A 22,608-nucleotide genomic window follows, 5' to 3' on the forward strand; every position below is an offset into this window, starting at 1 on the left:
GGTTGTTTAGCAACTTTGTATATTCCTCAGTAACCTTGGATATTTGGTTGTCCTGTAATACTACTAACATACTCAACGTTTAAACACAACTTTTTAAAATACCACCAGTTTTAAAGTAGAAGTCTTCTAAAGACAGAAGTGATTCTCTTTCCGTAAGTTTCGTGTGTTTCATAATCATTGCAGTGACCTTATCATCTGTGGATTATGTAAACAGTAGACTTTCATAGGATTTACTTTCTTTTTAGATAATGGACTTACTAGTAAAATAGATCAAACAGTGCTGAACACATTATTGAATATCTTATTATTATTTTGAGGCTTGTGATAAGTGCTAATAAAATATGTTTCAGGATACTTGATAATTATGAAAATGTAAATTTTCAAAAAAAGATACTCTTCCACATAATTTCAGACCTATTATTTTAAATGGATCTTATTCAAGTTCATTTGGCTATATCTTAATTGGATTAGATCCGTAGTTAGTTTAATTGAAAAAAATGTATTAACCTCTAGTGAACAAGAGCACAGTTTTGGGTGAAGGGACATGATAAATATCCTATAGGTTAAAGACATACTCTATTTTGAAATATAAAAGGCAAGTTGATTTACACTGCATATTCTAGTGGGGAAAAAGGAATTTGATTACTTTTTGTAGCAGAAAGCTAAAATTCCTTGAATATTCAATAGATTGGTGGATTGAGTCATTTATTCGTTCACCATAGAATTTGCTGGGCTTTGGGAATGGAAACACAAATTGGAAATCATCCTTAACTTCAGTGAGCTTAGTCTGTTAGAGGAGATAGATAATAGCAACTTAGTGTGGTTGTGTTTTAATAGAAGTACAGTGCACCTGTAGGAGATGGAAGTAACTGTACCCTGAGTGTGTGTGTGTGTGTATGTGTGTGTATGGAGGGACAGAGAGTAGAAGATCCTAGGATTGGATCCAAGGAGTGAGCAGACATCTGCCAGTTTAAACAAGGGGAGAAAGAGTATTCTTGGCAAAAGGAGCAGCGTATGCCAAGGAAGCATGCTTCTTTGGTAACCCTCAAGTCTTTTAAATGTATGGTGGGAACAGGAGTACAAGGTTGGAAAGTTGAGAGAGGCAGTCAGGGACCAGATCATGCAAGGCTTTGAATTCTGATATTTATGGAATGCCTGCTGTATATCAGGCACTGCTCTAGGCTCTGGACATTTACTGGTCATCACAGCAGATACTTTCCTTGCCGATGGGGAGCTTACTAGCAGAAGGAGAGTAAAATAATAGATGAATATGCAATTATAAACTGGTTAAGTATTATGACACACACACAAAAAGGAAGTGTTGCCTGCCCTCTTAGAATCCTGGTCTTGTAAATCTCTCTTTGGAGGCAACATGTGAGCTGATCTGAAGGATGAGAAGTCATCAGGTGGATATGGGTAGCAAGTATCCACATATATAAAGGACAAGAGGCAGGGAATAGCTGTTTGATGAACTGAAAGGAGGCCATCCAGGCTGGAGGGTGGCAGACTTTTGGAGAGTGAAACTGATTAAGATTGGAGAGAGCTGGTCAGAAAGTCTGGTGGCTCAGGGCCTTGTGGGCCTTGGTGAAAAGATTGGATTTCATTTAAAGCACAATGGGAAACTGCGGGAGGGTTGCAGATAGAGGAGTGACACATTGGATCTTTGTTTTCAAAAGATTACTCTGGCTGCTGTGTAAAGAATAGATTAGGAGATACAAGAGTAGACATAGGAAGGCCATTTAGGAAGCTATTGTGGGCAGACCGGATGAGAGATAGTGATGACAATTGAGACAGGGTTTCTGATGTGATTTGGATTATCGGCAGACGGAGGAGGAGGAGGAATAGAGAGAAGTTGATGGTAGAATAGGCTTTTGTCTTGAAATGATGTCCTTTACTATGATGGGGAAAGCTGGCAAATGAACATGTTGGGAGATGGGGAAATCATTTTGGAAAACTTTCGGTTTGAGCTCCCCATGAAACATCCAAGGAGAGAGGGGGACTTGTATTATATGAGTCTATAGATCAAAAATGCAGTTGCCACAGAGATAAAAAATTGGAGAATCATTGGAACATAAAGCTAGGTGAGAAGGAATGAAATCACCCAGAGATGTCAAGAAGGGAGAGTCAGTGGGACACTGAGCATTTAGAGGGCAGGCAAAGGAGGTGATAGTTCTAAGCGGCCTGAGAAAGAACAGGCCCAAATGGTGGAAAGACAACTAGGATAAAATAGCCTGGTAGAACTCAAGAAAGAAGAGGGTTTCAGGAGGAGGTTGTGTGTGTGGAGGGGGGGCTGTTACATTTAGCAATATAGAAACAAAACACTGAGTGTTAAATATCTTACTGGGGCATTTATTTGTTCTTTCTTCACCTGTAGATGGAAAAGCATTAAAGGATTTAATGCAGACTGACCTAACCACAAGTGTGTTTTAGAAAGATCATAATGTGGGCTGTGTGAACATTGGGTTTAGTTTAGAGGAACAGAAAAGTCTGTTCGTCCTTCCTGCTCTGTAACCTGTTACACTGCCTCATCTTAAAGTAAATGACCACAGCACATGTAGTGGTTTTGGGAGATGGGGAACTTGGGAGTTTAAGGGAACTGGATTCAAGTTCTCTGCTACTGTCAGCTGCAGGACCTTGGGCAACTGGCTTGACCTCTGTCAGCTTTTGTTTCCTTGTGTGTCTGGGAGGATAAAATAGAATACTCCTTGTAGAGAGTTAAAAGGATTAATGTGTATCAGGAATAAGTACCCAGTAATATTACTTATCATTGATACTGCATTTGTGATCATGTGAATGCCTTTCATAATGATTTTATCTCAACAAATCATTGTGTTTCACTCTTCCCTTGTGGTAGTATTTTTTAACTTTAGCCTTCAACCATCCTGTCCTTAACCTTCCACCCAAGGTATAAATGTAACAATTCTACTCTTGCTGGGAGAATTTCCAAATTGTAGTGAGCGCCTGGCTGTGCACAATTTCAAGTGCACTTTCTCTGTCAGAACACATGTTTATCTTGGTTCACACTTCAACATTTTATTCCTGTTTCTTATAGCCTTTTATTTCTTGGTCTGTGTTTGTTTTTATAGCAGTTAGGGTACTAGAACCCTGGCTTATGCAGACATTAGCAGGGCATGGATATATGTTTCAAGGGCAAAGTCAAAGAGAACAAGTATCTTCAGTCATTGGGGAAACTGGCAGTGACTCTACATGGTACAGAATACAAAACAGAGGAGGGGTTTAGCCCCTTGTGCATTTAACGAATAATGGAAACTGGAAAATGCTTACTAAGCAAAACAAAAACAAGACAAAAACAACTGAAAACACATTTTCCACTTTTACAATGACTTTCATGTTTGCCAAAGTGGTGGCAGTGAATCCTGCAACTACATGTGATCACAAACTATTTGACGACTTTTGCCTTGTTTCCAATTTCGCTTTCTTAGGAGATTAGGGGAAATACAGCACATGTGTGAGGATATGTATCTATCTGTTCAGTAATTTGTCATATAATTTGTTGATAATTTTTCAATAATAATGAATCATTTTACAAAAGAAATTTACTCTATTCTAAAATTAATGATGAGAATATTTATTCTCCAATTTCTTTAAAAATAGCCCAGTGCAGTGATTATTAAATATCTAGCACATCCATAAGGAACTACAGTTTTTTTAAATAGACAAATAGTAATAAATATAAGTTATGAAAATGGAAGTAGTTTTAGAGATTTCCTTTATAATGTCATATTCAGAATTGGTATTTAATTTATTTCTTAAAACAGCAATACCAGTTGTTAATACCAATTAAATACCGAATATGAAAATATCTTAAGATTAAGCCATCATTTGAAATTGATTTCAAATTTAATTCAGATAACATCTCAATTGCCCATAAGACTAATTATAAGTATATAAGTAATGATATTAAAATGGTAGCTTTGCCTGTCACCCAAAGTAGAAAGTTATCATGTACCAAATTCAGATTCCAAACTGAGAGACAGATTTTCAAAAGAAATACTGGGAAGTTGTTTTAGGGGCTAAGCTTTAAGGAGAGCATTCATGAAGATAAGTTTTTTTTTTTTTGGACAAAAATTATTCTGTGAATGCCTTTTCCACCACCTTGACTAAGCTAATTAGGAAAGGAACTTCAAGGGAACACCTTTAGAATTTCAGTTTCCTCAAATTTAAGGGCTCTAATGAATAGGTGTCCTTATTCCTGCTTAGAAAACCTAAAAGGAATAAGAAGAGGCTGGGTAGCAGTTTATCAGAAAATAGAGGAAGAAGAGGTAACTCCATGAGAAAAGGTTCTCCTCCATTTGTGTTTCCTGAGGGCAAGATTTGGGCCATCTACAAGAGAGAGCTGAGACCCTCTTAAGCCCTATTCAGATTGATGTCAAGAGAAAGGAGTGAACTTCCATATGAGTTACCCTGGATTCCTAGGGGTTGTGGAAGGAGTAAATGATGGGTAGGGGAGATTAAACCACACGCATTAAGTACAACAGGTGACAGCCTCCCAGGAATGAGTGCCCTGTGAAGAAGCCATGATCTTAACAACTGAGAGAGCTATAAACCTTAGCCAGATTCAGAGAACATGTGATCAGTTCCTTCCTTCTCACTGCTTCACCCTGGTAGTTCAGAAAATGGAGCTATCCGTTGGTGGAGTAAAGGAATAGAAAGAGGTGGGGAAAAAAAGGAAAAGAAGGGACTGACCACACCCTTTTCTGTTGGGTGCTGGTCTATAGCTGACTCCAGCTGGGAAATGGAAGTGGCTATAACTAGAATGTTTCAACCATGGCTAATATATTTAACTGAGCACCCTCATTTCTGAATTGAGAATATATCTGGTGACATTAAGTAATTGTAGGTCATCATGTTATTCAACAGTTAGAAAAGTAATTGGACTGCTTGAATTTTTATTTAAGGCCAAAGAGGAATTTTCCCCATAGAGTGAATTTTAAGGGAATGGTGGAAGGTAAAATAGAGGCATTTTGTGATTATACTCTGTAAGTCTTACAGAGATTCAGAGACACATGCAGTCATTCCTCAGTATCTCTGGGGGATTGGCTCCAGGAACACCATGAATGCCCTTATATAAAATGCTTAAGTCCCATATATAAAATGGCATAGTATTTTCATTTAACCTATATATATCTTCTTGTATACTTTAAATTAGTTTAAATTCTCTACAAATAGTTGCCAGCACCTACAAGTTTTGCTTTTCGGAACTTTCTGGAATTACAAATAATATATTTTCAATTTGAGGTTGATTGAATCAGCAATTGATTGAATTTGTGGATTTGGAACCCACAGATACGGAGGGCCGACCGCATACATACGTGTGTGTGTGCTATGTAGTGTATGTGTTTTAACTTCAAGGAAACATTCAGTGAGAGGTAGAATTCTTTGTTTAAATCCTACCATTTTCTAATTAGCTGGTGAATATGATCATATTCTGTTATAGTAAGAATCTATTCTGTTCGTCCTTTCTCTCTTAAAATAAAAAGCTGGGTTGAGGACAAGTCCTCTGCTTTAAATGCTGAGGTCTGAAGAGTGAGTTATGGAACCACATCGCCTAGGATAGACTCCTAGCTCTACCACTTACTAGCTGAGTGACTTTTGTTCAAATTACTATATTTGTTCTTCAGTTTCTATATCTGTATAGTGGGCCTAATAACTGCATCTGATTATAAGTGGTTGTATTAAATATATCTGTTTATCAAAAATAGAAGTATACATATATAAAAATATCAAGCATTAAGAAATGTTAAATCTCCTATGTTATTATTACATGTATTTATATATCTTCTCTATTATTACAGAGAGAAAATGAAATTTCAGAGTATCTAAAATGTTACCTCAAAAGCAATGTTGTCTTCTATGAAATGACTACCTTAATAATCTTGAATCCAGGGCACTCAACTCAATTGTCATGGGATTGACAATTGTTATTGTTAAAATTTTTATAATAATAAGCTGGTTTGCAGGGTATATCATTATGTGGACTGGGAGAAAAAGACACAGGAAAGCCCACATGTGATCTGTCTGCTCATTGTGTGCTCCCTGATTATATGTCAGGGGAGAGAATTAGCTGGTCGTTCCAGCCACCAAGAACTTCACAATGTCAGGTCACAAAGGAATCTGGCCTTAACTAAGACTCTCCCAGATAGTTTTAATGGAAATGATTAAAATGTACTGTAGAAGGTTAATATGCGTTCCAAGTTTCCCAGAGAGCTTTTATAACTGATATATTAATATAAAATATAAGTTAATACTTTAGTAGTAAAATAATATCAATAGAAAATGTTATATTAGCGAGACATTTTATATGTTCCGTTGATTCAAACAGAGTCAAATATGTGACAAACTTTGATCGATAATTATTGTTTCTACTTGGCGATGGAATGCTCAGGACTCAGAAAGCTTAGTGTCTCATCCAAAGCTAGAGACTTATTTTATTCCTAACAAGGTTAAGAGCAATACGTTCTTGTGTTTCTTCTTTCTGAAAGTTCAGCTCTTGTTTAACTATCACTTCCTAGCATTTTGTGCCTTGTTCTGGCACAGTGATACTTCATTTAACAAGCACTCAACGTTGTAACTGGGCTATGTGCTTCTCTTTGTTTGTTACAGGCTACCCTGTGCTTCTCAATGAAAACAGGGGAACCCTTCAGGGATAATTGTTTAAATCTGTTGTGAGAGCAGCCAGCTCTGTTTAAAATGGCTACATTTATATTGCTATAAAAATAGCCAGATGTATCCCTGAAAAGTACAGTTGTAGTTATCAGAGCCAAATGAACAATTTGTCTGAAATTTTATAAATGTCTTAAAAGTTTTATTAGCAACAATTAAATATCATATGTATAAGAGGCAGTGATCTTGTAGGAAGCACGTCTGAGTATTTAATCTGTTCTTAGAACACTCGAGTATAATACCAATGCAGTGGATCATACTTTGAATTCTGGCAACTGGGTTTATGGGCAGTGTGGCTTTTGGCAGATTACTTAATGTCTCTGAACCTCAGTTGTCTCATCTGCAAAACGATAATAACTACATCTCAAAATTAATTTGAGAATTAAAGATAGATTTGTGTATATATATGTATATATAGAGACTCATATACATAATAGACATAATATACACAATGATATATATAATATGAAAATACGGCAATATAAGTTAACAATGGAGAGAAAAGCTCTTAGGATAATACCTAGTCTATAACAGGAACTTACTAAATAGTTGTCTTAAGAATATTATTATAAAAGGCAGCATTATACATAAATGAATTATTAAACCTAATTAAGCCTCATTTTCTTCCCGTTATCTCGTGTAATTGTAAAGAGATTCAAATGAGATGAGACATAGAAAATATATTATAAAATTTCAAGTGACCTGGAATTGTAAAGAGGTTCAAATAAGATGAGACATAGAATATATATTATAAAATTTCAAGTGACCACACAAGTGTACAGTGCTGTCATTATTTAGTATTAAGTGTATAATTTTATGTTTAAAGAAAAAGTTATTTAAAGTGACATTTTCCAAAGTTGTAGATAGACACTTAGCTTATTGATATTAAAAACCTAGAGATTAAAATGGACAATCTCAATTTATGCAATGTCTCCTTTTTTGTTTTTTTGAATCATAATTCAGAGTTATAGTTTAACTAAGGCTAATATTCCTACTAAGCTGTCAGTGCCTCAGCTCACAGCCAGACAATTAGTTTGGAAGAGAGATGTATACCAAAATTTATTTAATGGTATTCATGATATTTAGCCTTTTAAAAACCTGAGCAATTAATTTGAGTTTTATTTGATTCAAACACTTATCTCGGTTATTTCCTACCTGGTCACAGTTGTCGAATGTTTTGGAGCCACATCTATTTATCAGAAATCTTGAAATTCTCCAGCTGAGTCCAGAAGAAGACAATGCATATTTAAAACTGAAGGCCGATATTAGGGCCAAGGCTGGTCCCACTAACTGTCCACTTCCATAATCAGTTTCTTTGTTGGGAATCTTAAGAAATCCATCATTTATATTCTATGAAAATAGTATATGGTATATTTTTTATAAGGATTAAATATAGGATGAGAATGTAGGCCTTCTTTTAGTGTTTCTGAATAAAATTAAAGGTAGAAATATGAATGACTTGCTCAACACCATGGAGTGATATTTTCTTGTAAAATCGTAAAATCCATTGACTCTGCAGCTGAGTGCCAAATTATTAAATTCAATAAAGCTATTTCATAGTTTTTGTTTTGCTTCTAATAAGTGAATTTAACTAACAACGGGAGTGTCCCATAGAAATGAAGTTACCTTAGTATGAAACCATGTTACTAATTCACAACAGCCTTCAAATTTAAGGCTGTAATCAATGTTACTGCTTCATCAAGCCACGTTACAAGAAAATACCCTTTAATAAAGTGAGTCTGTATTGCTTCTCCATGTATTCTTTTTATCTTAAGAACGCCAGGTGGTAAATGCTACAGTTCTTTTTATGAAAGGTAAACCTATAATCCATATGTATCTGAAGCATTTGCAATGAAATGATCATAAAGAATTCAGCAAGATGCAAGAATTCTCTTGTGTTCCCTAGAAGATGGGGAAAGACTCTATTTTCAAAAGGGCACAAGTACTGCCAGGTAAATTCCTTTCCTTTTTCTCCTATTTCAGAACGAGAGGATTCAAGGAGCCTTTTAAAAGATTTACTTGACTAATTTAAGGTGTTGATATGGAAGGAGTACATATTTCTCTAAATTTTAAAAGGATTTGTACCTTTCACCTATCTCTAATAAGGTAACAAATGTAGTGTTAATTTAGTTGAGTTATACGTTCTATGTGAGTTTGCTAACAGAACTTGACATAAAAGCCTTTGTGAAGAAGCTTGATTGGTTTGGTTACCATGGCAACACAGCTGAATGGAAGAATGATTTCCTTTAGGAACCTTTCCTAAATGCTGTTTTGTATCCTATAACGATATTGCTGGCTTGCCATCCCTTGTGAGGAAGTGAGAAGAGATCACTTCAAGGGTCAACATGGTGTCTTATGTTTATAGATTATCCTTAGCCATCAAAAGACTGCTTGGCTCATCTTTTTCCTTCCATAGCTGAACCAATTCTGTTCTGTGATAATGAGAGTCTTGAACAGACCATGTCTTGGAATACACAAAAGAAAAACTGGATCAAGATCAACAATCATATTCTGTTAGGCACATTTCCTAAAGCTCATGTCTCTTATGGATTTTTAATTCCCCTCTTATCTTTGTTTAAAATTCTGCAATTTATTAATAATGGGTCCTGTGAGTGATGTTACTATTTTGAGGAGACAAAAGAGTTTAACCAACAAATAGATCAGCAGGGGCTTCATTTAAAATCCTATAGTGGTAGTTTGGTATTCTGGAAATACTGTAAACCCTAAGGCTTACATTTGAGATTTCCTTTGTTATGGGGTAAATGTCTATTCCATTAGCACAGCAATTGTGTACAAAAATGCATCGAATCATTCAAGTACCACCATAGGGTGTTTTCCAGTGGTTAAGACAGGCTAATGGTTATTTCACTTGTACATTCAATAATAACAGCAGTAAGGCCGATTGTAACTGTTTTTCTAATCAGCCACATGTTCGTAATTTTTCATTTTCACCCTTTGATATAGGTCCTTGGAATCAGATACTCCAAAACAGACTTTATAGTTTTTAACTAAAGAATTTTATCAGCATTGTTAATGATAGTAATGAAGTGACTTAAAAGTTGCTTAGGAATAATTTTGTGCAAGGGGTGAGAAAAAAATAACATAACCTCATACTGATATGAATAGTTTAAAGACTGCAGTACATAACTGCAAAGAAAATTGCTAACAAAATTGGTATTACAATTTTGTAGTAAAAAAAATCATATCCAATAATGTGGGGTGATTATATTAGGGTTATTGTTTTGTTTGGATGAGTAAGTGTTAGAACTCAAGTTTTTGTAATGACTTTTGGATGTTCATTTTCAATTTCTAAACCAGTCCTTCTATCTCACTTATCTGAAGTGCCCCTGGCAGTTAAGCTGTTGAGAAAGATTGGATCACATTTGTCCAACTCACCTCAGATATTTATGATTGTGTATTTTGGATTGTGTGGATTATCATGGAAAATATATGTTTCAGTAGCATGTCATTCTCTGTGATTAAAGGTAAGCCAGTTAAATTTCTGACAGTCGCAGCAGCAGCAACATGGCTTGAAGACAGAGAAACAAATTATATCAGATGTGGAGTTTTCAAACAAGCAGTTTACTCTATCTCTTCTTTCCACATTGTTCTCTCACTGCCCCTTCCCTCGAGAAAAATGAAGAGAACATTTGAAGCTGACATGATACAATATAAAGAAAACCCTAAAGACTCCACAGAGAAACTACTAGAGCTGATAAACGAATTCGGCAAGGTAGCAGGATGCAAGGTTAACATACAGCCATCTGTTGAATTTCTTTACCCTAACAATGAAATATTAGAAAAGGAAAGGAGAAAAGCAATCCCTTTTCAAAGTGCATCAAAAAATAAATAAAATACTTAGGAATAGACGTAACCAAGGATGTGAAAGACTTATATGCTGAGAACTGTAAAACATTGATTAAGGGAATTAAAGATGATTTAAAGAAATGGAAAGATAGCCCATGCTCTTGGATTGGAAGAATTAATATTGTTAAAATGGCCATATTGCCCAAAACAATCTACAGATTTAATGTGATCCCTATCAAATTACCCATGATATGTTTCAAAGAACTAGAACAAATGATCCTAAAATGTATATGGAATCACAAAAGACCAAGAATTGCCAAAGCAATACTGAAAATAATGAAGTTTGAAGAATAACCCTCCCAGACTTCAGACAATACTACAGAGCTACAGTAATCAAAACAGCATGGTATTGACACAAAAACAGACATATGGATCAATGGAACAGAGTAGTGAGCCCAGAAATAAACCCACAGACATATGGTCAATTAATCTTCAATAAAGGAGGTAAGAATATACAATGAAGAAAAGACAGTCTCTTCAACAAGTGATTTTGGGAAGGCTGGACAGCTGCATATAAATCAATGAAGTTAGAACACTCCCTCACACACTACACAAACATAAACTCAAAATGGGTTAAAGACTTAAACATGACAAGACACCATAAACCTCCTAGAAGAGAACACAGATAAAGCATTCTCTGACATAAATTGTAGCAATGTTTTCCTAGGACAGTCTACCAAGACAATAGAAATAAAAGTAAAAATAAACAATTGAGACCTAATCAAACTTACAACCTTTTGCACAGCAAAGGAAACCATAAACAAAATGAAAAGATAGCCTATGGCCTGGGAGAAAGTATTTGCAAATAATGCAACTGACAGGGGCTTGACTTTGAGAATATATGAACAGCTCATACAGCTCAATAACAAAAAAAACCAAACAATCCAATCCAAAAATGGATACAAGACCTAAAGAGATGTTTCTCTAGTGAAGACATACAGATGGTCAATAGGCACATGAAAAGCTGCTCAATATTGCTAACTATCAGAGAAATGCAAATGAAAACTACAATGAGGTATCACCTCACACCAGTCAGAATGGCTATTGTTTAAAAAGTCCACAAATGATAAATGCTGGAGAGGGTGTGGAGAAAAGGAAACCTCCTACACTCTTGGTAAAAATCTCGTTTGGTGCAGCTGCTATGGAAAACAGTATGAAGATACCTTAAAAAACTAAAAATAGAGTTACCATGATCCAACAATCCCACTTCTAGGCATATATCCAGAGAAAACTCTAATTTGAAAAGATACATGCACCCAAGTGTTCATAGCAGCACAAGTTACAATAGCGAAGACATGGTAGCAACCTAAATGTTTATTGACAGATGATTGGATGAAGAAGATGTGGTGTATGTGTGTGTTATTACTCAGCTACAAAAAAGAATGGAATAATGCCATTGGCAGCAACATGCATGGACCTAGTCATGATTATACTAAGTGAAGTAATTCAGACAGAGAAAGACAAGTATCACATGATACCACTTACATATGGAGTCTTAAAAAGTGAGACAAAATGAACTTATTTACAAAACAGAAACAGATTCATAGACATGGAAAACAAATTTAAGATTACCAAAGGGGAAAAGATGGAGGGATAAATTAGGAGTCTGGGATTAGCAGATACAAAATACTATATATAAACTAGATAAACAACAAAGATCTGTGGTATAGCATAGGGAACTATATTCAATATCTTTTAATAACCTATAATGAAAAAGAATGTGTGTGCATGTGTGTGTGTGTGTGTGTGTGTGTGTGTGTATGTATGTATATATGAATCGCTATGCTGTATACCAGAAAGTAACACAATGTTGTAAATCAACTATACTTTGATTAAAAAAATTTTGATAGAAAAGCCAAATTTTATAAAGTGATTTTTACCTTTAAATATAGCATATGACAATTCCCATATACCACCAGAACTGGAGCCACAAGAAAGCTGAGACCAGTTTGGCCATAGTTGAGAACAAAATTTATTGAGTAAGAAGTGGTAGTTTCAGACAAAATTTATGTTTACTCTGAGTTACTCTCTACTGAAATGAACACTCTTTCCAGAACTACATAGATGTATATCAAAATAGAACTCTGAGTTCAGTCATGGAGGCCTTCCCTCCAGTTGAGGTTAAGAACTTCTCTTTTAACTTGTCTTTATTATTTTAGTACCCTCAGTGTATTCTCTTACTAGTTGCATAGTCCATGCTCTGTATGAATGCGTGTGCCTGCATATTGACACCATTCCTCCAGTTAAGAACTTCTCTTCTTAATCTTTATTATGTATGGTTATTTGGACAATTGTGTATCCAGTACCGGAGTTGATTTTGTGTTCTCCAAACCCATTCCCTTGTTTTGTCCCTGACCTTAGCTGGCTGTCTTCTGTTTTCACTCACAGTTTCAACGTATTTTGACTTCCTTGTGTCATCCAGAGTTTACTTCCCAGTTATTTCTTTTTTCTTAATTTCTTGGCTGCCTTTTGGCACTGTTGATCTCATTCTTATGGGGACATTCTTGTGGCCTCAGTTTCAGGTTGTCAGCCTCCACTCGTTCTCTTGGTTCCCTGAACATCCCTTCTTTGTATCTTCCCTCCATGCTTTCCTCCACTCAGAGCAGTTCTCCTTCAAGACACCCCTGTTTGTCTCACTCTTTGCCCTCACTCATTCTGTGGAGCATCTCTGCTGTGTATAAAATTACCATATACGTAGAAGATGCTCTACATTTTTAACCTTGGCTTTCTGGCAGTATTGAGGGGATTAATTCTTGATTTTCAGGACAGCACCCGTAGATATTGTTTTACACTTTCATGAAGTCTGCTTTGCGTGAATGTAGTTTATTTTCAGTTCCAAATCCATAGGCATTTATTGAGGATCCATTATGTGTCAGGTGATGTGCTCTGGGTATACAGAGGTGCCTAATCTATGGCCCAGGCCCTTTCAGGATTAGCAGTCTATAGGGCAGACAAATCAATCTGATTACACTACACTTCTGTGACAGAGGGAGGCTGAGAGAAATACGAAAGTATGTAAGAGAAGTAACCAACTCAGACTGGGAAAGGGGAAGAAAAGGTTGTCGGGAAAGTCTTCTAGACAAAGTACTTTCCCTATTGTACTGTTCAACACTATATTGTAACTTCCTTTGAAATTGTTTTCCTCAATAAGCAGATAATTTCTGTAATGTTAGGAACCAGAACCTGTCTTGTCAGCCAAGCATCATCCCAGCATCTCATGTGTATTTACCAAATAATGAAAGTGGCCATTTGAGCAGAATGGGGTGCACAGCCCCGTGAACTGAGAATGGGAGAGAGGCATACTTGGTCCCTGAAATGCATTGCATTTGTGCTTCTGTTTCAAACTTTCAAGGTCATTTTGAATTCTGATTCTGTATTCCTCAATGGCTGGTGACTCCTTCCTGACTCCTCTCCTCCCTCCCCCAACCCTTCATTCTAGTCTGGTCTCATATGCAGATTTAACAATGGTGCTGATTATTCCATACCCTGGGTTGTTCATGAAAAATATCCACCAGAGTGCTGCCCAGAATTGACCACAGTGGAACTCCATTTGCTATGCTCTCTCCGAGGCTGACACTTTTCCGTCGATAGCTCCTCGCCAGGCATGACCTTCCTACTGTATTGTAACTATGCAGCGTGGATCCTATTTTCTGTTTATTGATGATTATGTCACGAGGAACAGAATCTAAAGCTTTCTTAAAATCCAAATATAAATTGTCTTTTGCTTCTCTTCTTGATCTACTGTACTAGTCACTCCATCAGAGGAGTCCAGTTATTTTGACAGGACTGGGTCTGCACAAAGCTATTATTACTCAGTACTCTAATTTTCTTGAGGATGTGCACCACTAGATTTTTTAAAATGCTCTTTCTGAGGTAATTCCAAGATCATAACTTTAAAAAAGTGTCCATATTTTATTAGCCTCTAAGCCCCATCCAGTCCTGCAAAGAGTTTGTAATGTTTATTACCTTGCAATGGTATTGGTTAATTTCTTTAACAATGGAAAGTCAACATGGGCAGAAGACTGGAAGATTAGAATGCAGTTGGTTTATTGAATTCTCCTCAAACTTTGTTTTTAAGTTTTTTTTAAACATTTACATGGTAACTTTATCAAAATCTTCCTGGTTCTACAAATGATAATTTTATCCAAGAATGACCTAGTAGTTTGTTTTCTCTGAGAACCCATTATATATATATTACGTACAGTTTCCAGTAGTGCCACAGGTCTATAACTAAGGATGCCTTTCTATACTTTTTTTTCAAGGATGAAATCTCTTGGGCATATTTTCATTGTGTATTAGGCTTTCTCTAATAAGTACGTAGTTTTCTGTTATGTTTGCACCATATGTAGAAAGTAGGGCAGGAACCTTAAGCCTCTTCTGCTACTTATTTGGAGATACCCATTCAGTTGGTATAAAGAGCTCCTCTATTTTTATGGAATGTTCCAGGATCCCCTCACCTGTTTTGATCCCTCTGATGCTTCCCTGTGCAGATCTGTCACACAGGCATGTCTCTTCAGATCCAAGCCAGACCAGACAGCTTTCAAAGAAAAGTCAATGAGAGATGTAGAGAAAGGTACAAATATCAAGACAGAGTTTGTATGGGAAAGAAAGTGAATTTCTAGGTTACATGTAAAGAAAATTCATTTTCAGTAGTAGATGATGATGAAATTGAATTATAACTATTTTCTTTTGGGCAAAGATCATTTTTTCTAAACTTTTTTTTACTAACATGATAAAGTACATATGTTGAGAACATATGATTTTGATAGTTGAGGCAGTGTAGTCTTTTCAGAAAGCAAAATTCATCTTTGTCAGTGATTAGCTGTTTTGTGTCATAAGGCCCTTTGGGGCAGGAGTTCACAAGTGACTATTTTGCTCCTTAGTGACCTTGGACTGTTTCTCCTCATTGACTTTGGGTCAAAGTTGTAGCTAAAAGAGCCCCATTAAAAATTATGTTATTTCTGTTTATTCAGTCCCACAAACACTAGTGAGCTTTTTGTGTGATCTAATTCAGTCAGTAGATTTTTTTGAACACTTACCTTATACTGGGTACTGGGAATACTGAACAGGGTAATGAGTCTCTCCTCAGGATGCTCCTAGTCTAGGAGATCAGTGGATGTGACCTCAGACACTGCAGTTCAGTGCTCTAAATGCTGGTGGTATCAGGAGTGGGCAGGCTTCACTCAAGGGCCTTTTCTCCAGGTGGTGATCAGGGATGGGCTCCTCAGGGTGAAAAGCAGATGGAGTCCATGAGCCAGATCAGGCCTGTGCCCATTAATTGTTTGACCTGCGCTGTATTTACAATTTTATTAGTTACTATAGTTGTTGCTCTTGGTGCCCTAAGTCATCCTCGCAGTCACCCCTGGTTTCAGTCACCTCTGGTCTCAGTCACAGCTGTGACCCGTGAACGCCGACTGCAGCCCACCCCAGGCATAATCACGGCCTGCCTGGTCAAGGCCTCGTCTCAGCTTTCTTCCAAACTGAGGAAGCCACTCAGCACTATGGCAGGTACATTGGGGAAGAGTAGGGGAGTTCTAGCTCTTAGGAACAGCCCTTAGCTGAGAGATGAGGGGAACTGGGGGTTTAATGCCTGCTTCCCCCTATCCCTAGGGAAGTTTCTGGGAACCGTTCTGTGGCATGTCTCTGAGGCCCCTGGGACCTCACTCACACTCCCTTGGTTGGTTTTTTTTTACCTTCCATGCCTTTCTCTCTCCTGCTTTTTAGAATCATTTCCCAAATAAACTACTTGCGAGTCCTCATCCCAAGCTCTAATTTTATGGGAAGACAGGTACCAACACTTTAAAAATGGAGGATGGCAAATAAAAATTCAGACTTCTCATGCCTCTTGAAACATGGAAGACTTAGCAACCCTGAGAACAGGTTCCCTGTGGCAACAGCCAGGGAACAGCTGGAGCAGAGTAGTGGCTGCTGATTAAAATGAGGTAATTGGACCTCTTCAGTCCACCCTAATCCACATCTGTGAGTCCCCCTTTAAAATACTGCCTCAACTCTGGAAGTAGGGGAGCTTTAGACCCAGGATAACACTTAAATTGAGTCTTTCAAAGGAAGAAGGACTTGGCCAGGCAAGAGGGAGCAGGCCGTGCATGGGAAAGATAACATCATGTCAAAGCCAAGGAGATGGTACAGGCATGCCTCAAAGAGACTGTGGTTTCTGTTCTGGACCACAGCAATAAAGCAGATATCCCAATAAATCGAGTCACACAATTTTTTTTTGTTTCCCAGTGTAGTTAAAAGTTAGGTTTACACTATACCACAGTCTATTAAGTAGCATTATGTCTAAAAAAATGCACATACCTTAATTAAAAAACGCTATATTGCTAAAAAGTGCTAGCCATCATCTGAGCCTTCAGCAAGTCATAATCTTTTTGCAATGGTAACATCAAAGATGACCGAGTAGAGATCACCATAACAAATGTAATAAGAGGGAAAAACTTTGAAATATTGTGGGAATTATCAAAATGTGACACAGAGAAACAAAGTGAGCAAATGCTGTTGGATAAATGGTACTGATAGACTTGCTTGACACAGGATTGCAACAAACCTTCAGTTTGTGGGGAAAAAAACCCCCAAAACATAATATCTGCAAGGCGCTTTTAATAAAATGAGTTATACCTATATATTATTTGTATCTTGGCAGGATTCAGTTTGTGTGTCTGTGTGTAATAGTCTACCTTTTTTTTTTCTTTTCGAAGTCCGTCATAACTGTGGCAATGGATGTAGCCATTCAGTAGATTTATGTAATTCTGGCTTTCGATCAATTACAAAAAACATGACTATCAACACTGATTAATTATATCATTATACAAACAGCCATACAGTAATAAACACCCATTGTGTGGCAGTGAGGCATATGTTTGTCATACCCATTAGGGGAGCACTTGGGGCCCAGAGGACTGATGAATTGGCCTACATTGTCTTACTACACAGCTGTCAGAGCAGCTCTGATAGCAGGTGATAGTTCTGTAAGAGCATGTCAAATCGGTGCTTATCTGTTATGACATCTGTTGATGGAAGCTCCCTTTCAGGTTTGATCCAGACAATGACCTTGATATTCCTGGTGAAGAATAAAGGCTCACAATTATTGTTTTAAGATGGAGAGACTTGTAGCTTGTGCTGCAAACCTGTCATATCCAATTATCAGGCTGAAGCTGATAATACAATGAACACTGCTTCTCATCTGCAGTGTAATATCTGCTAGATGTGTACATGTGTGAACCCTTCCCCCAACTCTCTTATAGAAATCTATTGAGATTATGTGTAATCACCACCCAGAGTTTCAGGTCTGTGCATAGAGACTCTGGCTGCGGAGAGTAACATCTGTTTCAGAAAAAGCATTGAGAACTAAATCTTTTAATCTAAGAAGTGGGAAAGCATCCATGGTTGAGCTGAGAGCTTGTTCAAATTTCAGGGCAGTGTAAATTGAAGAAGGACTGAACTTTGAAAATAGGTTGTCAGAATTGGATTACTGACTCTGCTGTTAAGGCTGTGAAACTTCGAGGAACTAATTAAACCTTTGGAAACCTCAGTTGTCCCACCTCTAAAATGGAGATGCTAATACCCACCTTGGCTACCTTGCACTGCTACATCAGGGAATTATAAGAAAGTTGGAAACATTTTTTGGTTGGTAAAGAACATAAAATGGTGGTATTGTTTTAGTAATTTGAATATAATTTGAAATAATTAAAGTGTGAGGTTTAAACAACTAGTGTTTTCAAACTTTTATTTTATAGGGACAGATGGGGTGTAGGAAGTAGGAATGGGCATCATCCAGAGTCAGGAAATCTAGTTTCAAGTTCAATCAACATAAGAACTAGTTTGGTGACCTTGAACATGTTAGCTTTCATCTTCTTTAGCGTCCTTGGACTGTGGTCTGTGACTTTCCTTCCATTTTTTTGTTCTGTGGCTGGTGGCTCCTTTTGCAAACCTGGCCACCTGGGCACTTCTCTTCCATCTCGCAGTGTTACTTCATCTTTTTATGATCATGAAGTGGAAACATTCTGCTAATGCTGAAGTCAGTGGTACCTGCATATGAAGCATCGGGGGAGCTCTTTGAAAATGCATATTCCAAGGCTCCATATTCATAGAGTCTGATTCCATGAGTCCAGTCTGGGTCCCAGGAATCCAAATTTTTATGAGTGTCCCATTTGAATGTGATGCAGGTGGTCCTTTGAAAAGCATTGGTCTAGAGCATACAAATATTACATGTTTTATAAAAAGGAGTTATGATTTGCAAAGTCAAGAAGATACAATTTTGATTGTTTGCTGCTTTGAATTGAATCTACTGGTTTACTTGTATCACTCAGTTGGCTTAATATAAATACAGTGGGCCAGCTGGTTAAAAAGCTTACTGAATATCTCTGGGGTTTATTGTAGCATACTAAAGGTATGCATACTTAGTTATAATCTTTTATGTTTTTTTGCCACGAAAGCAAAAAAAACAGGAACCAACGTATGCTTCTAAAATTCTACTGGCATGTAAATTTTGTGTGTTTGGTGTTTTGTCATAGTCATTGTAGAGTGAGTGAATGTGCAGTTGGTTTAGTGCTTTTCCAACAGTGCTTACCATGAAAAAAAAACGGTGATGGGTTGTCTGCAAAGAGTAGGACTGTGGTGAAGAGAGGTACTAGGGGCAGGACAGTGGGTGCTTTTGGTTAGCTCTCACACTGTTCCCCTCTATTTAAGGAAACCCTTCCTCCAGCTTTATGGTGGCATTCTTTACTTGCTGTTTTGTATTTCCAAATCCCAAATCAGTTAGAGCTGCAAGTGGGATGTTGATGAGAGAAAAAGAGGCAAAACTAGTTGATGCAGTTGACTTTACAGTAGGGTCCGAAATGAAGAGCAGAGAGAAAGCAGCTGGGGACTTTCACTGCTTTATGCAGAGTGTGTATGATTTCCATTTTGTGGACCAAATATGTCCCTAAGCACTGTTTGAAATTGAGGTTTCTAATTTATGTAGAACTTCATATATTAGAGTGAACAAGAATGTTTAGTAGAACTCAGATTCCATTTTGATCCATTTTGCCTCCTTGTCTCCCCACACCACACCTGGCCATTGTATATTTCCTTAAGGGCAGTACACCCCTAAGGTAAAATGGAAGAACTGAGGCTAAGAAATGCAATTCAACAAAGTAGCAGAACACACTTGTTGGACTTACAAGTAAGATCAAATTCTGAGAGGCTGGGGAAGACTTCGTGTTTTCTTTCATAAACTTACTGAGAAGGGGGATAAGATATTAAGTGGCTCTGACCAAATTCATATTAAAAAACAAAATCCTTTTTTAAAAAAAGTGCTACTCCAAACTCATTAACCATTCACAAATAAAATTACCCATACAGAAGTCAAGTGAAACTTTCTAAATAATAGTTCAGTTCTCTCCTAATGTATAGTTTCTTTATTTGTTTGATTATAGTGATTACGGTGCTCATTAGTACTGACTGGGAAGGTGCAGAGGTTTGTATCTTCAAATAAACTGTACTCAGTGAATAATCGCAGCTTCTCTCTTCATCTGTAAAACCTTACTTCCCACTTCTTTCAGTGTCAGCAGCTATTCCCCTAACATAAATATTTTTGTCACTGTAATTGTGATGGAACAAAGGCAATTCATGGGTATTTCTGCATTTTACTTGCCCTAGTTACTCCTGTGACAGAATTAGGCTTTATTTCCATCGACTGAGTTGTATCAGTACAAATATATTTCTGGCACCAATATAGTAGATCTCAGTACAGCAGCCAAATGCAGGGAGCATGTCTGAATTCCTAATTTGAACAAAGGGGGTTTTAAACTACGTTTTTAATAGTAATATCCAAATATCTCTTCTATCAAAACCCTTTTAATCAGATGGAATGCATGAAAAAGTCTGAATAGAATCTCTGCGTTAGTTACTGAAGAATGATCATACCATCACTTAAAGCCAGCCAAAATATGCAATTAAAATATTGTATTGCTTTAAACATATACATTTAATTTCAAGAAAACTTGATCAATACTTGTTTGTTATTTATGGGTAATCTCAGAGCACGTACTCTTTAAACTTCACAACTCATAGAAGCTAATGTAAAAAGGAATAAGGTGATTTTGTGTGTGGAGGGTACTGTTTAAATCTCTAGAAGTGCTCTGATGAAAGGTAGGTTTGAGTCTTCATTAAGCATGAGTATAGGCTCTGTGTTAAAAAAATCACATTTGTACTTTAAGTTTTAAAACTAACTTACTGGTTGTGTTGTCAGCGTTTTGTAAATCTTTGAAAATAAAAGTGTGATATCTGTGGGCACCTTACAGTGGTTCAGTTATCTCCTGAAATATTAAAAAAAAAAAGTGCATAGCATTGACATCCAGAAGATTTTCCTTCTGTCTCTATTTATATTTCTATTGTTTTATATTGCAGTTGAGCTTTATAGTCATTTTTTTTAAATTGACAAGCTAGTGACTTTCTTATCATGATGACTGTATAAAGATGACTTGTGTAAGATTTTCATTTCTGATATTGGCGTTAGAGTACTCTGATGTCCATGCTACCTTCAAGCATTTAGAGAGAAACCACTTGGCCTGAACTTTCAAGTGGGAGAAAATATGAATTTTAATTCTAGCTCTGTCTTGCTTTGTGGATTTGAACTGGTCAGCCTTTCTGATCTTTAGCTTCCCTACCATAATTTGGAGCATAGAATTATTGTGAAATTAAATGGGACTAGGCTCAGGAGGAAGATGATGTTGGTGGGTTTTTATTTCACTCTTCTCATATTTCCAGATAGTATCTGCAGTGTACAGGTTCTAATCTCATTACTTTGATCTCATGAGCATATCTCTCATTAATTGAACAGAGGTCCAATAGAAGTTTCTATCATCAGGGTAATATAGTCTCCTTTGTCTTCCCTCTCTTACACTGGAACCAGAAAACAAATCTCTAATTGGATATAGTCATCAAGATCCCCTTTCAAACCTAGGAGGTTAATGTGCCATACGATCTGGGAGGTATTAAAAATCTCATTGGCCAAGGGGGCCTATTTTACTTGTCTGTCTTCTCTACCAGACTTCAAGCTTCTTGTGGCCAAGCTTCTAGACGGACCATGCCTTAGTCACTCTTATTTCTCCAGTATACTGCAAGTAGCCACTGTGCAATGTCTTTGGAATTCGAAAGAAGTGGAAGAGTAGTGCAGTGTTCTGATTAAGAGAAAGTTAATGCTACATGTTTTTTTTCTAGCCAGGTTAGTTGGTTTTAAAGTGCTTGGAGTTGAGTGCTATTAAGATAAATGGTGGATTTCAAACATAAGGGAAAAAAAGCAAAAAAAAAAAACAAACACACTAAAAGGACAAACAGCTTTGGTACAGGATTTAAAGTATTTTTAGCAATAAATAGATTTTTGGTATGGCTTTTTGGAAGGCTTTTTTCTTCTTTTTTTGCCAAAAAGTTGTTATGTATAGGCCTACCAAAAAAATTTCATAATTTTAATAATATAAATATAGATGTAAAGAATTCAAGGGTTAAAGGTAATGTTGTAAGATATAATTGGTAATGGGATGTGGCTTTGGGTTGTCTGGACCTTCTACAAATAACAGTGAATGTCCTTAGGACCTACAAATTCACCTAAAAAGAAGAAGCCAGAATTTGCAACTGGAAATAATCACCACTTTTGAGAACATCCTGCTGGCAGGGTGTGGCCAATTTTCAGGCAGATCCCAGCTGTGAGCACCTTGTGTCTGAAGCTGAGGTTTCCGTACTGTTTTCTATACTCAGACTTGAACCTATAAGCCCTTCCCCAAGTAACTCAATGAACTCATCTATAACAGGGGGTTGGGGAATGTTGACTTAACTAATCCTTGCATGTCTTTCTCCAGTAAGACATTGTGCATCTGTGAGTATGGATGTCTGGAAAGGCCAGGGCTTTGAAAGAGCTTAAGTGATAATAAGAGAAGAACAAGACAGTGATTTAACCACTGATGCACCAGTTATGGGTGGACTAAAAGTTTCAGATTGGAGGTAATAAGTCATATTTTAGGATTTTCATAACCTTTTCCCTTATTTCTTTTGAGAGGTAAAGTA

The 22,608-nt window shown here is 36.9% G+C and overlaps 1 protein-coding gene across 20 annotated transcripts in view; it reads left to right on the forward strand.

Annotated features, from left to right (window-relative positions):
• The window catches only part of PTPRD (protein tyrosine phosphatase receptor type D), a 1,876,190-nt gene that overhangs the window by 1,420,096 nt on the left and 433,486 nt on the right, over positions 1-22,608 (forward strand). The gene's annotated exons all lie outside the window — the stretch shown is intronic.

Source organism: Camelus dromedarius, chromosome 10, assembly GCF_036321535.1.
Source record: "Camelus dromedarius isolate mCamDro1 chromosome 10, mCamDro1.pat, whole genome shotgun sequence".
Taxonomy (NCBI): domain Eukaryota; kingdom Metazoa; phylum Chordata; class Mammalia; order Artiodactyla; family Camelidae; genus Camelus; species Camelus dromedarius.